Source organism: Beta vulgaris, chromosome 3, assembly GCF_026745355.1.
Source record: "Beta vulgaris subsp. vulgaris cultivar EL10 chromosome 3, EL10.2, whole genome shotgun sequence".
Taxonomy (NCBI): Eukaryota; Viridiplantae; Streptophyta; class Magnoliopsida; order Caryophyllales; family Amaranthaceae; genus Beta; species Beta vulgaris.
The window spans coordinates 22,917,761-22,935,488 of record NC_079204.1 but is presented as its reverse complement, the minus strand read 5'-3'; positions in this window follow the sequence as shown (position 1 = coordinate 22,935,488).

Below are 17,728 nucleotides of genomic sequence, written 5' to 3'. Positions count from 1 at the left end.
CATGTACAAATCTCGAATGAGGGTTAGGCTTTTCTGATTGGGGATGGGAAAGTTCACTTATTTCCCCAATCGTGTGCGTGTATCTTTAATTCTTTTGGAGTTAAGGTCATCATTTCTTCTTCTTGTGTGGTGGTTGTTCGATTTGTGTAGAGTTTTGTTCTTGCTATTGAAGTTTTGTTCATTACTCTAGCTCAAGCATTTAATGCGAAAGGAAAGTTCATTGATAAAAGCTCGACTTTATCTCTCCTCTATTAGGGTTTGCCTTATATATTTTCGCTATTTAAGATAGCAAAATCATGTATATTCTCATTCTTTTCAACTATCTCTTCTCTCCGATTATTCTACTCTCAAACGTCTGCTGGTTAAATGTAAAGTTCAGATCTTGGTTTTTTGCTTTTGGGCTATTGGAATGATTTCTTCTAAGTCTTTTAAGGATGATATCCTTGAGGTAGATGCTTATGTGGGTGTCTTGATATTCATTCTTTTGTTACTAAAAGTGAGTCTCCCCTTCCTAGTTCTTTATATGCTTCTATTGATAGTTTTATTCATGATCCCCCGACCCTCCTTCTTTTCCAGAAGTTGTGGTTTTAGATGAATACCTTAAGTTCAAAAAGATATAGATGGCTTGTCTAAATCTTGCTTAGTTGATAAAATGTTGGGGGATCCTGTTGTTTTAAGAGCTATTATTTCTCGAACCAAAGCTGATTGGAAATTATGTAAAGGTGATGTTGAATATCTTGAAATGGGAAATACTTAGGTTTTAATTAGATTAGCTAATCCCGGGGATTTGTATTTGGTATGGTTTGAAAAACCTTGGCATGTCCAAGGTGAATTGTTTGTGATTTACCCTTGGATAGCCCATTTTGGTCCATATATGGAAGAGATAAAATAGATGGATCGCAATTCAATAATGTTGGTTCTCTTATTAAGCTCGATTTTAGATCCTTACTAAGATATAAAATAAGATTTGCACGTGCATTTGTTAGAGTGTATATAACTGAGCCTCTTCTTGAGTATGCTAAAATTATGCATACTAGTGGTATTGCATGTGGGTATTTGATCTGGTATGAAGATTTTTCTTCGGGGTGCTCTTTTGTGGGGTGGGATGATCATTTAATTGATAACTATACTCTTCTCTATCCTCCTCAAAAGAGAGGTCAAAGTTAGGTTGTTGAAACATCCTAAGAAAAAATGGCTTGTAGAATTTTTGGGGAATGATAATAGACAAGCGAAGCCCTCTACCACAGTTGAGCAAGCTAATGTGGTGGAGGCTAGGACTAGGCATATTGATAGACCCGTTTCTTCTTCTGCTGCTACTTTTCAGTCTGGTGTTCACAAGAAAAAGTTCCTTGCTAAGACCTTTACTGGGGTTAAATTTAAGCATGTTGCTAAAGGTATTGTCATTTTTGATGAACCTAATTCTAAACGTGTTCAACATATTTCGTTCATTATCTCTGCCAAAGTATGGTGATAAAGGTAAAGATGTATTTGTTGATGGTCCTGCTATTGATATTGATTCCTTTGATGATGAACCTAGTTTGACTATTGTGCTTCCTATCTCTCCCTCTTATTGTTACACCCCCGATAATTCTATCTTTTCCAAAATACATTTTCAATATAAAACTTAGAGAATCATGAAAGCATTATCGCTCGTGTGATAACGTATCGGCTTATTCAGAATTTTGCAGCGGAAAACATGTAAATGAACTTTAGAATTGAAATATAATAATTAACGAAATAACTTTGAAACCAAACAACATTGTTAACATTAACTTCAAACCAAACTTAAATGTAAATGTATCTACTATAAAACAATAAATAGATCAATCTGTTACACAAGCTCTCCATTCCCAAATTCCCATGAACATCTACACACCTATAAATGTCAATACACTAAAGAATCTGCTCACCAAGAATGGGTTATCATGGGATCAATAAGGCAAAATCATGATCAACACATATAAATAAAGGACGTAATCAACAAAGCTGAGTACTACATAATAATAAATAAACATTCCTAACATGATACTAATAAATATAAGTAGGGATAAATAATAACATAACAATTTGCAGATAACTTTTACTGAATGAAACTTTAAGAATCTTTTTATTACTTTAATGGAATAGTCATTGGACCGAGTTGTCTTATTTAAAACCAGCCTCCCTTTGGAAGATGAAATACGGGTGCGACTCCGCATTCCATAATAACCTACGATATCAATGAGTTTTAATAAAAATAGGAACGGTGATCAATCTGATTCCCAGAAAAAGTCATGCACGACCACCATGAACCCCAACTCCTGATTGTCCAACTTCTGACGTGCACCAGTCTAAAATCTATTACTATCCAAGTTTCACTTTACATGATTTACCATTTATTACTTGTTATGTCACACAAGCAGTACAGATAATATATAATCAAACATTCACAACTTTATTCCTTTTTTCTTAGGATTAAATAAGTGATCATACAACTTACAACCCAATATTAATTCATTTTTTATTCCAATCCTTCTTATTTGTTGAACCTAGTCAACAACCAACTTACCTTTCAAAGGTATAAACTATCAACTTACCAAATGAGGCCCACGACCCTCATAGAATAGTGAAATAAATAATAAAAGGAAACACACGATTCAATCATGATCCAACTAATCGATAAATATATTAGTTCCCTCGTGTGAATTAATAAATTTAGTTCCCAACCAACATGCTTGCATCAATATTCCATACAAACATGATATGAATCTCATAATTAAATCTCATACTTAACATGTTCGCCCACAGGCATAAAACATGTAAAATCCAATCATAATAGCAATCATATATGAATCACAAAGTTCCTATAAATGATACTACATAATTTTTCCTTCCTAAAATCATGATACTACATCAAATAAAACATAAGTATATACGTACCTTGTGTAAACAAATTGATAGGCCACTTTAACAGTCTTAAAAGTCGCTTAGAGAGAATTCTCCACCTAATAAAAATCAACATAACCGAAAATCAACACTCAAATAATTTCCAGCAACTTTAAAATACTTTAAACCTCCTTGAAAAATATTTAAAAGTCGTTTCCATCATTAAAACTTCAATTACTAACACTTCCGAGCATAGTAATACTATACTAGACATTAAAATACTTAAAACTCCATTAATAGTTTCCTTTTTAAAATTCCAGCAACATATAATTTATTAAAACTCTCTTTAAACATACTTTAACTTATAAGAATAATCAATTCCATAATTTATAACATACTACTATGATTTTCCAATCTTTAACACCCTATCTAGGCTTTGATATTAAAAATTCAATTTAAACATAATAAGTAAATCTGAATTATATTTCTTCAACACATAAATTATATAAACTTAGATTCATAAATAAATTATCAAACTATAATCTTTAAACATAATAATCTTAAAACGAATCTTAAAAACATAAAATTTGCATTTAAAATAACTTGAGGAGGAAGAAGTTAACTGAAGCAAAGGAAAAAGGAAGGAACGGCGCCAGGAATCAGTGACGGCTTCAGGCGGTCGGTGAATGGTCGATGGGACGGCAGGCTGGCGAAGCAAAGAAGTGAAGGCCAAAGGAGAGCTAGGACGAAAATTGAAGAGAGAGAAAAGATATAGGAGAGAGAGAATATTTTTGTATGGGTAAAATATTTGGGCTTAAATATATTTATAGGCAAGCTTTTCTTTGGGACTTAGGAAAAGGTAATTGGATCCTAAGTAGGATAGGATAATGAATAGAATTGATGAATAAACTCCTAACATTACTAGAAGTTCCTTTTCCTAGTCCATTTAGTATTTGCATTCCTCAAGCCCATTTAAAATCCTTTTTCAAATCCAATTAGTATTTCAAATATTTTTCAAAGCATGCCTTAACAAAATACTTTAACTTCCTTAAATCTTTAAAATAATTCCTTTGACTTTCAAAATAGTTACCTTTTAAATTAATAGATTATTTTAAACTAAATTATATTTAAATATAAATATAAAAATACTAAAATATATTTATAAAATTCATAAATTTAAGGGGAATTAAACTTATGTTGCTAGGAGTAAGCTCTCACAATTTGTTATGGACACCTTAGATCCCCACTATGATATTGAGCTTGTGTCCATCCCCTACCTAAAGTCAATGATGATATAGTCTCCCTTGTGCCTAAGGGTGGTATACCTAATAAGGAAAATATTTGTTGTTGCATATCGTCCTGCTGCTGACTTTGAATTCCATAATGATGCAAACCTATTTGAGAGCAAAAATTAGTCTGACACAGATGATGATACATTCATTATGGGAGATCAATCTGATGATGAATTGCTGGATGACTATCTATCACAGCCTGAGAACTCTTTTCATTCAATCATTTCTGAGACTTCAATTGTCAAACAAATTAAAGGGATGTGGGTATAAGGGACTTGCCCACATGGGTATCTCTTAGCATGTTCAGTAGGTTCCATGACACAAAGCCTCAAATTCTCGGGGGCCGAAATGGCATGGTTCGAGTGGCAGAATAAAGAAACTCGATGATATAGAGGATATCAACAATTTACATGAACACATCTTCAACTCTTCTTGTTCCATATTCCACAAAATTTTATCTCCCTTGTTATCTGAAAATCCAAAAAAAAACCATGATTTTATTCAAACTCAAAAATTCCAAAAGATTTGGTGGATGATTTCGCTTCAAAGAGTGCTAGAACGATGACTTAGTATAAATAAATGATCCTTTTTTTCTTTTGGCTTATATTTCAAATGGTAAGAAATGATCTAATTATGACTAAATTAAAATTTATTTAAATTTATAATTTTTCCTTTATTATTTGTTTTGAAGGGCCTAATTTTTTTAACTAGCATAGAGCCTTCATATGGTACGAGACAACCCTGCTAGCCCACATGACTTTTACTCTCCTTCAACCTCTGCTAAGAGGAGAAAGAGTAGCTTCAAAGCAGGGGTAGAAACTAAGTTAGTCATGTTTCCCATATGTCATTTGTTTTATGATTATCAGTTTTTTGAACATTAGGGGCTATAAAAGACCACTTGCGATGGAGGAAGTGAAAGAATTTTGTAAATCAAATAAAACTCAGTTTATGATGTTGTATGAAACCGTAGTTCCAACTCCTCCTTCTAAGGGTTGTGTTAGGTAGTGTGGTTTCACCCATTTTGATTTACTTCCTTCTTTGGGGAAGGCAGGTGGTATGTGGGTCCTTTGAAAATTTCATGTATGTAATGCTTCTAAGTTGGTAGTTATTAAAAAGGAAAAATTCACAAGAAAGAGCTCATCTATTCCACATTTTCTTTTATAAGTCCCAATTATTGATTATTTTGTGTGAATCCAATGTTTAACAATTAGTGATTTTTATAGGTCCTTATTTACTTAGAACTGGTTGAGCAGGTTAAATTTTTTAAAATGTAGGACTCGCCTTTTGTCCTTCTTTCACTTCTCCTCCTCTATATCACCTAACCATAAACATGGGTAGAGCCACCGCTGCCGCCTTCTTCCTTACTTGAGCCGTACTATCACGCATTCTCTCTCTCTCGCTCTCTCCTCCCAACCCAACCCAACCTCCAGCCTCACCCCTCATTCTCACCCTCTCGCCTTTTCCCTCGCATAAGAAGCCGCCGCTGAATGTCGTAGCTGCAGTCGCGGACGCAGCCTTCGCATCGAAACCCCCTCTCCACGGCCTTCATCACTTTAAGGTTCTTCAATGGCTATAAATATCCATTATTTTCTCGCAAAACACTTTCTCATAAACACAACACATCTCTTCTCCTCCTGGAATGTGTTGCCCTCTCCTCCTCTACATCGACGACTCACCGGAAATAGGGCGCAGAGCCACCCCTGCTGCCACCGAGCTAGCCTTAGACACATCAACTTCTCCACTCTCCTCCAGTACACATTTCTCTCTCATGCAACATCTCTCTCCTAAATCAACATGAATAGAAAGTTTTAGTAGGGTGACAATTTACATTGGTCCCAAAATAGTAGAAGAAAATGTCCAAGATTATAGGATAAAGTGGAAAAATCAAGAAAGGTTCATAGTGGGTCAACAGACACCAAGTCACTGAGACAATAACATTGGAAGTGTATGTACATGAATCTAAACACCTTAATTATATCGCTCTTTGTTGTAACCCCAAAGCGTTCTTTTTTTTTCGAGGGGAGGAGCGGAGCCTCTACTGGTTTGCTCCCAGGCCAAAGTCCACTATGACTCGATGCCATATCGTAACCCTCCCTCTACCGATGGGCTCAATAGAGCATCCCAAAAGAGGATTGGTTACCATCTTGTTAACTCATGCAATTAGGTGGTTGGTTCATTATGGAGGATTATAAGTTGCTCTACATACTTGAAACAATACTAACCATCAGCATCATGGGCCAAGCCCCACTAACTGACATTCAAAAATAATGGTACTTTTCCGACAAGAAAAAAAATAGATAAGGATCACCTTAGTCCCTAGACCTGTAAAGTCCTATAGTCATGTTAAGGGAAGGGGGGGGGGGTTTGGGATTTCAAGGGGTTATGAAACTCACAAAATCTACCTCGACAACAACCATTTATCTAGTATGTGGAACTGGGAAAGATTACAAAGTTATGAAACCTTTCTTTTAACATTTTCGTACATATTTTGTTAGAGTAAAAGTAATAGTGGAGTTGAAAGTAGAAATGAAAGAAAAGACTCAGAATTCCACTGAAAAAGTGAGCAGTGATAGAAACTCACCTACAGCCAATAGATCTATTCATGCTTTGTAGCTCTAAGGAAACTCGTCACATATTCTAGAGGTTCCTTTGTTCTTGTTCCTGCCTTCTAAACTCTAGTTTAATGGGCGTTTGCATTCTCAAATATTTCCTTACACTTATTGTTAGTCGAGTACAAACACTTAAGCAACTACAAGAGGGGGGGTGAATTGTAGTTGGGGAGATTTTCTAACTTTTTGTGGAAATAAAAGAATGATTGTCTAAGGAAGAGATAAATACATAAACAAGAAAGAAATAAGAACACGGGATTTTTACAAGGAAAACTTCCTAGGCCCAATAGGAAGAAAACCTTGATCACGAGGGATTTTGACTCAATTCTCATTAATAACTTTAGGCCAAAAGACTCTCTTTTATACAACCTAAACTTGGACCTACTCTGTTCCTCTAGGAATTGGTTCCCAGTCAACTTGTTCCCCCTGAACAGTTGACTTTCTCTCTTGACTTCACTCGAAGTCTTGTCTCTTTCTCTCTTCTCTTTCTCTTTCTCTTTTTCTCTCAAAATGATTACAGATTCAGATTCACTCAACCCAATCTGTAATACACTAAGTAGTGACGAAAAAAGAGTAAAACCGAATATACTTCACTAAAATATTACACTGAAAATTCTAAAAGCATACATTAAAAGATTGTTACACAAATCTATTTGTAGATGACAATCTACCCATTATCTTCTCCACGATCATAGTGGAGCTTGTTTTCAGCCACACTCCTTCCATGATCTAGCCGTTGCAAAATGCCGTTGGGAGTTAGGCGGTTAGTTTCCACAACTTCAACCATTAAAACACGCGTATCCACTTTCCCACGCCTTATAAGTAGGTGGGTTGTTGTGGTTCCTAAAATCTAGGAACTACCTCAACTCATCCTCATTAGGCGCTTGTTAGGTTTGTTTTTGACGGCTCTTCTTCAAGAATTCTATCCAAAAAGCTGCGCACAAACTAACTTCACAGAATATTATGGAATCACAAAATATCACAATTTTTATATCCATAATATAAACGGTAACGGTTTATCACAAACACAAATAAAATTTAACAACTTAATTTTTGATTAATCTCCTAATCAATTCTCCATAAGTTATTTAACATATTATTTATGATATCTAAAAGATAATAAACCTAAAAATAGATAACTCTAGATTATAAACTAAGTTCAAACAAGAACGACTAAATCTAATAAAATTAAACTAATAACACACGAATGAAAAAGAAACTAAATTAAACAAAGTTAATTATTTGTCATTATCAAAATAGTGAAACAACAATATTCCCCCTTTTTGATGATGACAAATAATGGAATTTTTTTTTTGTTTTTACGTTTTAAGAAAAGAAAAAGTAAAAAAAAAATAAAACACAAAAAAAATACACAAACTAGACCTAAGTAGACTCAACTAAAACTGGGAACAAGATCAGGCTCTACTGGGAACAGGGACGAGAAAAACATGCATAGGAACTCAGTAGGAACTAAGATAAAAAAATTTTTATACAACAATATCTCTTCCCCCTTTTGTCATTATCAAAACCAAGTTATGAAACTGCAGCACTAGAGAGTCAACAGTTTAGGCATCAAGCAAGTTGCTCAAACACAGATCTCATAATACTACCTCCGTTTCTTAATAAGTGCAACATTTCCCTTATTTGGAATAGTCACAATAAGTGCAACCAAACTCAAAATGGTAAAAAAAGTTCAATATTATTACAAATATGCCACCAAAAAGCAAAAGGGGACCACAACTTTTTTATTTCATCACTTGAATTACTCTACTTTATTGTGGTCCCAACTTTCTCTCTCTACATTCCTTGGTATTCCACCACTTTCTCTATGTTGCACTTATTAAGAAACGGAGGATGTATTAGCCATCCAAGCACAAAAAAATAAGCAAGTAGAAAGCAGCAATATGGACAGCAAAGTATAATCAATATGTAGAGCACAAGAGTAAAGCAGAAAAATAGAAGAGATTAAAGTGCTTCATGTGTCTCAAAAGGACACATAAAGAGAGAACCAAAAGAAATTGTTTAACAATAATTATAGCCACAAAAAAAACTTGTCCAATTGTTTCAGAGTTAAAGGAAGTTAGGGCTTAGAGCGTTTGAAGATAGTGGAGACCACATAATCAATTTTTGAGATTACACCATCCACCTTGTTCCTGATCCCCGTATCAGCATTCTTAATGGCCATCATTTGTTGTTGCTGCTGAGAATCCAGAGCAGAGACAGTGGTTTCTATGACATTGATCCTGGTGTGCAGTAGGGTCAAAAAGTCTTGAATTTCCCGGAGTAGCTTGTTGAGCCCAGTAGTAGATAACAAAGGAAAATCAACAGTGGTAGAAGGAACTAGATCCGAGTCTAGGTGAATAAACACTGTTTCACCTTGATCCTGCTCCTTCAGAGACTTGGACCCAGCAATCCTTTGACTCTTCCTCACAGACCCACTTGGAACCCCCTCTTCACCCAGCTTCGTTTTACCACCTACCTCAACCTTAACCGGCGTTTCTTCCCTCTCAAAATCTAGTTTCCCATTGACCAACCTTAAGCTAAGCCTTGATAGAGTGTCCTTGGTAAGATAATTTTCTGGCTCAAGACAAAAGGAAGGACTGGCAGGCAATTTAACTTTGCAATTTTTGAAGATAGTTGAGAGAAGGTTTCCATAGCCGACTTTGGTGTTATGTGAAATGCAGTAAGAGAGATGTGAAATAATCAAAGAAGGGAGGTTAATTTTGATGTTATTTGCAAGGCAGTACATAATAGAGAGATCCATTAGACTGGCCTGGGTTCTTTTTGAGGAACGGGGTAGAATGAAACGCCAAACAAACTGGAATGACAATTTGTGAAAGGGGGACAATTCTTTTTGATCTAAAGATAATGCATTAGAATTGCCATTAAAGAAAGCAAGAATTTTAGCATTTGAGGCTCCATTGATGTTAAGTTTCGCCCTACCCTTAATGTATTCTTTGTGACCCTCAATTGGGACATCAAACCATTCCCCCAACTTCTTTTCAGTTAAAGTAACAACACAACCATTCACTACACTCACACATACGCCCTTAGTTATGTTGAAACTTGAACAAAATTCTTTCATTTCCTTTTCATAAAGACCCTCATCTAAACTGACAATTTTCCACCATTTTTGAAACTTTAATATATTCAACAGTTCTGTCCACTTGGACTTTTTGCACCATGCAACATCAACACAGAAACCCACAAGAAATTGGGATGACTTTGTTTTCTTACCTCACTTTGTAGAAGCTGTAATCTCTTTTTCTTGTTCACTTTCAGCTTCATTTTCACCATCTTCTTGTTTCGGAGAGAGAGAAACATGAGCAGAGGATTCTGATTTTGACCCAGTGGAATCTTCTTTGTCTTGGATGATTCTTGAGCGCATTTCATCAAGGGATGGTGTTTTCTCTCTGGGAAAATTTTCGTGATCACCGGTATTTTTACTGTGAGAAGACATGGTGAAAGGGGTTTTGGATGGAGGTTGAAGATGAGCGATGAGAGAGAGAGATGAATTGATGTGAGAGTTGAAAGTTGTGAGGGGTCAGTGATGTGATGGGTTGGGTTATAAAAGTAATGATTATACCGTGTGAAAGAGAAGTAGAGGGTTAGGTTTAATGAAACGGTTTATTGGGTTTTGGAAGAATTTAATGAAGTTTCTTCATTTAACTCAGATTAACCGAACTTGTAAATGTGGCAATAATACATGTTAACGCATTTATTTATGGAATTGAAGTGTGAACAGAAAAATAAGCAAGGAAGTTTGGAGGGAAAAATAGGAAGAAAAAAATAAATAAAAATACTCTTGCATGCATATGATAAAATTTGTCCATAATGTACAAACTACATACGTACCAAATATGTACAAGGACAATAAGGGTAATATTTAAAGAAAATGTGAGTCCTTATACTTGACCCTAGGTGTATGGAATTTAATTCATGAAAGTTGCAGGGCATACTTAGTAAGAAACAATTCTTGGGGAATTAGTATCATTTGTACATTCAAACAATTCTTATCATTCCTAGTTCTAAGCGTATCTTTTCAAACCTGTCCCTAGATAGAGGTTTAGTCATATGTCAGCTATTTGATTTTCAGTTGGACAAAAATCAACTTTGACTAATCCCTTTTCTACATTGTCTTTTAGGAAATGATGACGAATGTGAATATGCTTGACTCTAGAGTGATGAACTGGATCCTTGGAAATGCATATGGCACTAGTATTATCACAGAGTATAGGAACACACTTAAATTTTATGCCAAAGTCACGTACCTGTTGCTTGATCCATAATACCTGAGAGCAACATGTAGCAGCTGCCACGCACGTATTCAGCTTCGGCTGTTGAAAGAGCAACAGTGTTCTGTTTCTTTGAACTCCAAGAAACTAAGCTTGATCCTAGGAACTGGCAATACCTGAGGTGCTTTTACGATTCACCAAGTCTCCAGCATAGTCAGCATCAGAGTAGCTAATAGATCAAAGATGTCACTTCGAGGATAGAACAAACAAAGATCATCACTTCCTTTCAAATATCTAAGATCCTTTGACAGTGTCAAATGAGATTCCTTAGGATTTGATTGGAATCTAGCACATAAACCAACACTAAAGGAGAATATCAGGCCTACTAGCAGTTAGATAAAGTAAGGAACCAATCATACCTCTGTAGAGTTTCTGATCTACAGACTTACCACTTTGGTCCTCTTCTAACCTTGTTCCTGTTCCTATTGGAGTATGGTTGGTTTTTGCTTGATCCAGTCCATATTTTTTCAATAACTCCTTTACATATTTTTGCTGATATGGATCATTGTTCCTCTTTTAGTTTGCTTGATTTGCAGCCGAGAAAGAAGTTTAATTCCCCATCATGCTCATTTCAAATTCACTACGCATTAACTCAGCAAATTCCTTACAAAGAGATTCGTTAGTTGCACCAAAAATTATATCATCTACATAAATCTGAACCACTAGGATGTCTGTTCCTTTGGATCTAAGGAACAAGGTCCTATCAACTTTTCCTCGTATAAAATCATTAGAAAGTAAGAATTTTGAGAGTCTTTCTACTAGTAGAAAAAACATCAAATGCTCCGGTTGAAAACCCATTAAATGCTCCGTATTTAGCGCGTAGCAGACGCCATACAAGCATTTGAGCATTTTACAAATGCTCCGGTTTTACCCGGAGCATTTTGTAACTCAAATGCTCCGGTTGTTTTAAAAACCGGAGCATTTGACAGTCAAATGCTCTGGTTGCTTGGAAAAAACCGGAGCATTTGTTTGTTAAATACTTTGATTTTTTGTAAACAACCGGAGCATTTGATAGTTTTTTTTTTTCTAAAAAACAAAATTGTATAGCTCTAGTAGGTACTTAGTACAAGTAGCTTTTAGTGTCGCAGCCCCTAAGACTACTTTTATAAAAATCAAAAGAACAAATAAAAAGGATATAAAGTGGAATTTTATAAATCAAATAAAAAATTAATATGCCATGACACAAGTATAAACAACTAGCTAATAATTGCAGAATAATTGCAGCCCCTAATTATGCTCATAGCCTACTATCATTGCTGTCCAAGCAACCACATCGCGGTCTTTTAACGAGTCAAATATCTCTCTTGCAGGACTAACATCACCAAGATTCACATAAGAAAATCAATGCATACCAGTTTGCCTGGTACATCTGCGGGCAATCACAGTGACATCCACGATATCCTTCCCTATAGCAGCTTGGAAGTGATGAAAACCTTGTGGAACTAGTGGTTTTCCTCAGCCTATCCGGAGAAGTTCTCACACTTGATTTTGATGCCATTAAGTTAAAGACAGACGAAATAGAAGGACAAAATTCTGCATACCTATTACTAAACCAATAATCTCAATCCATCAATCCCACCAGTTGCATTTCCATAATCTTCCACTTCTAAATCCATCAATCAACTATATGTCTGAAACAAGTCAACCAGAGTTTCTCAGGAATACCATATGGTTAATTTAAGAATGTATCAGATTCTTTTGGCTGGATCTGCAGTGATGAGACCCCGGCGAGGCGTAGTCTTGTGTACAGAGGTTTAATCCCTCTATTAGCTGAGGGGTCTCTGCCACTGGCTTCGACCTCCTTATAAACATTGAATGATCCGATTGACTTCTTTGAAAACCGGTTCCTTCCTCTACTCCTATTTTTGCTTTTATACATGCTGAAGTACCTTTAAAACCAAGCTCTTGGTGCCTGCTTTAGCTTGTCGGAGGTCGTAACGTAAATCGCTTTCTTGAGCTTGCATACTAAGTGAAGATTCCTAGGCGAAGAGAAGCCTGGAGTTGGAGGAGGCTGAATAGAAAAGCAATGCAGCACAGTCCCCCGCGAGGGCTGCCTACTTCTCTAGTTCACCACCGGTATCCCATGAGCCATCTGTCGCTGCCTCTGGGCACAGGTGGATTCTCGATAGAGAACCGGGACCTTATTTCGTTTCGTTCCCATTCTTCATTTTCTTCTTCTCGAATTCAAGGGGGACTTCCCCTATTTAGAATCTTTTTACGGTGTTTCTCTTTATGCTGCACAGCTTGACTCTCTTGAGTCAACTTGCTTGATCCAGGAAAGCTGTTAGTGCTTCTGTTCGGTTCCCCCTTAGGGGGTCAAGGGGGGAAGGCCGAAAGGGGGATCACAGGGGGGATTTTATTACCTTTGCTCGCCCGTTCCATTTCCGTTACAGAAAGTGGATCAACAAGTTACTAAATTGACACACGTATTCCCTCTAAAACCCGTTAACAAGCATAAATTGAACATACAAGTAATCTGACAAGAAACTTCAAAGATCATCCTTTAGAAATCTTGTAAAAACTAATAACTTGATAATCTGAAACAATCATCCTTCAATGGAACATAACAACAATCAGAAGGTGCACAAACATTAACATCCAATACACAAGAGATTGAAACAATAACAATAAAAAAAGTACTGCATGCAGATTAAAGCAAGATAATAGAAAATCTCAACTCCAGAAAAAATCAAAAGCATCAGAATCAATGCATACCAGTTCGCCTGGTACATTTGCGAGCAATCATAGTGACATCCACGATATCCTTCCCTATAGCAGCTTGGAAGTGATGAAAACCTTGTGGAAAGTTGAGTACTCCATTCAACTAGGAAGACAACAAAGAAATTTGCTTCCAGGTAACACAAAAACTACATAAAAGGATACTTCCTTGAAGAACGGGAAGCAAGTATGGATCAAGCTGCCAAACGAAAAATCATGGTCAGTCCTCTAATTGAAATGGTAATTCAATAGCAAGAGTGACGGAAACAATTATAGTTAACAGTGAAATGAATTACTAGTAATTGTAGCAGTAGTGAGTAGTGACAATGATGGTGTATCAAAACAGAATAGCACATAGAGATAAGAAAGTACACAAACCTTGTTTCAATAAGCACTTCCATCATATAGTTGTTCCACAAATATCTTGGGTCTGCCTGCAGCAATCATAAATAGAATTAACATTTTTCGAATGAAATAAAAAAATTAAATATAAATATAGAGAAAGAAGCACATAAAGTTAGTCATTCACAAGTAAAAGACTTAAAGTGGCAACTACAAAGACACTCAATTCCTTTAGATCTCCTAATTAAATACTATCTGAATGCTACCAAAGGCAAAAGCCCAATCCCACAAGGAGATGAAAATGGTTACTCTATACTAGAGCAAGGGCCATATAGCTCTCATAGAATATGCACTTTCCATTCAGAATACACCAAAAGAAGGCTACAACCAATGGTATCCTAGACAATTGGACACTATATGTTCCAGAATTTGGAAGTTGGAGCGATTAGAAAAACATAATTCGCTAGGTAGCTTCTTTTGCAGCCCACATGGGTAGGTAATTTGGTATAGTCGTGGTTTTTTGATTAAGTACTCCCCCGTCCCATATTAATTGACAAAATTTCCTTTTCAGAAATTCCCGAAATAGTTGTCAAGATTCCACGTTAAACAACAAGAATACTTACTATGCTACTAAACTCAAATTTTATTGGTCAAAAGTAATACAGAAAATGGAAAACATAAAAATAAATGATGTTCCCTTATTATTCTAATATTCCCATAGTATGACAACTGAAAATGGGACGGAGAGAGTATTATTTATTTAGTTCAGTGATATACTTATTTAGGTGTTCTATCAATCTTGAAGCTTTTTGCTTGAGTTTTGGACTAGATTTCGCTTTGCCAGAACCAACCACACATACACGACTTTTATCCTCACACCCCCCAAACTAATAAAGAAAGGAGAGAAAGAAAGAGATAAAGAGTCGATTGTCAAAAGAGAGAAGGCCAAAAATGCAACAGGGATCACCTTAATCTAGGCGAAAAAGTAACAGTGCTTGGCAACTATACCAACTGATCCTTCACGCACTCCTAGAACAATCACATAATCAAGGAGAGAGTGCTTATCAATTGGCTGTGAATATTAAATCATAGGACAGGTAAGAAATATGAATCAACGGAATGAATAATACATCTTACTCCATCAAAAAAAAATCACATTTCAATTCTACTATGCAAAGATTCAAAAACTTAATAGTCTTAAGTATGCAACAGTTGTCCTTCATGGTCCAAGAACATAGATCTCAATTCTAACCATTACAGCAAACGACAATGGTAGTTAAACAAACTAGCAGAATCACAGTAGCTTTTGACATCTTTTTCTTCTCTCCTTATGTACCCTTCCCCCCTTTCTCTTCACCTGTCAACATCCTGTCCACCAGAAAAGGTTTAGACTCAAATAACAGCTACTGAAAAGAATGTAGGTCAATTTTCTCCTTTATTAAGCTTATACCATTGTTGCATTCTAAACTTTTAGAGGACTTGCTTAAATACAAGTCTATTTTCCTCTAGAAGCCTCACATCACTGAGAAGGTTGTAGGTCGACTTTCTCCTTTATTAAGCAATACTATTGTCACATCTTAAAATGCAGGACCTGCTTAACTACAAGCCTATTTTCCTATAGAAGCCTCATATCTTCTGGTTTTTATTTTTGAAAATCTCTGTCCAATGGTGATGCACAGGGATTGTGTTATTTTCACTTTAGGACTAATTTATTGTTTGAAAATTTACTGACTTATGAGCTGCGTTTGATTCTGTAGTTGACGACGAATACATTATTGTTGGATCTGCCAACATCAACCAAAGATCAATGGATGGTGCAAGGGACTCGGAAATAGCCATGGGAGCCTACCAACCTCACTACTTGGTGACAAGGAACCAACGAGCACAAGGTCAAATCCACGGTTTCCGAATGGCTCTGTGGTATGAGCACGTTGGCATGCTTGATGATTCTTTCAAGCGCCCTGAAAGCAGTGAGTGTGCTGAGAAGGTTAATCGATTTGCAGACAAGTACTAGGATCTCTATTCAAGCGAATCTCTTGAGCGTGATTTGCCTGGTCACCTGCTTCGCTATCCTATTGGTGTCTCTAGTGAAGGAGATGTCTCAGAGCTCCCGGGCTTTGAGTTCTTCCCCGACACCAAGGCACGAGTGCTTGGTGTTAAATCTGACTATCTCCCACCAATCTTAACTACCTAATCTAATCAATATTGAGAAGTAACATCCCATCTTCTCATGCTTTAGCGAATCATACTGGAATTTTAGACAGAATAATAAAGTAGTAGCTTGGTGATTTTAGATTTCTGCATCTGGTTTTTACTTTTTACAACTTACAAGGGTTTATGTGATATTGGTGGTTAGAATCCCAGGTCACTGAGATTGTTAACAAACTTTGTACTATACGCAAACCAAGCAACTAAGCACGCAAACCAAGCAACTAAAGACCACATCCATACAAAAAGAAAATAAAGGAGGAGGACACACACCTTCTTACTCGTTTCCTGAAGCTCTCCAGCAAGGATGCATTTATCAAGCATCAGATAAACCTATACAACAATTAAAAGATAGAAATAAGAAAGTCGAAAAACGCAAGAAAAAACCATAACGCTAAAAGAATTAGGTAAACATACAATCTGGGTCATTAAAATACAACATCAAAGTGCTCACAGAAATATCAAAGTATATAATTTTGCTGAACAAGGGCAAAAATGAACACCAAGGCTGCAGCTCAACGAAATGGTGTTGCAAGCAGATACAAGGTTTGCAGAGAAATAGGCAGTAAAAATAGTCAACCAGTAGCCACTAAAAGCAAGTTTGCTTGATTATGTTCCGAGATTAATATTGGATCGTTGTTGAACTGAACTCCAAATGACATGAAATATTCATCATATATCCATAACCATTGAGGGGTCATTTTAATACAGCCAATTTCTTGTTTTGGGTTTTTGATTTTAGAAATTATAGTAGTGAAATTAATAATTTTGAAAACTCATACCAATAACTACTTTATTTTTTTTTTGAGTTTCATATGTTTTCGGTTTTCAAATACCTAAAATTGAAAACAGAGAAACAATAACCAACATAGTGAAGTGACACAAGGGGGGCAATAACTCAAAAATGCAAACTCAATGGAAATTTTACTGCCAGGCTTGATGCTAACTTCAGTGATAGACTGATAGTATCAGCAGGGGAAACTAATGCTCACCAAACTTACTGTCCCCACCAAATTAAGCAGGCACCTGCTCAGGCGTTGTGTACTAGTTTTTCAGAACATCCAAGCAACATATTTATTAAATATTACTCTAGAACCCATAAGACTCAGGGCAACCTACTGGAGATTGTTCAATACCTTCATTGTAAGTATCCCTAAGACCCTAAATACTTATAAAGCACGGTTTGTGGAAGTCTTATAACAGATTGTATCTACACTAATACGTATATATTCGAACCTTAAGGAAAAAAGAAAAGTATAGTCCAGAAAGTGTGAAAAGCATAAGCAGATGCATGTACTTGAAAGATGAAAATTTTACCTCTGATTGGAGCATAAGCAGATGCATGTACAATTATTGTTAATTCTAAAAAACTGATAACAGAATAGTGAAAACTAATATT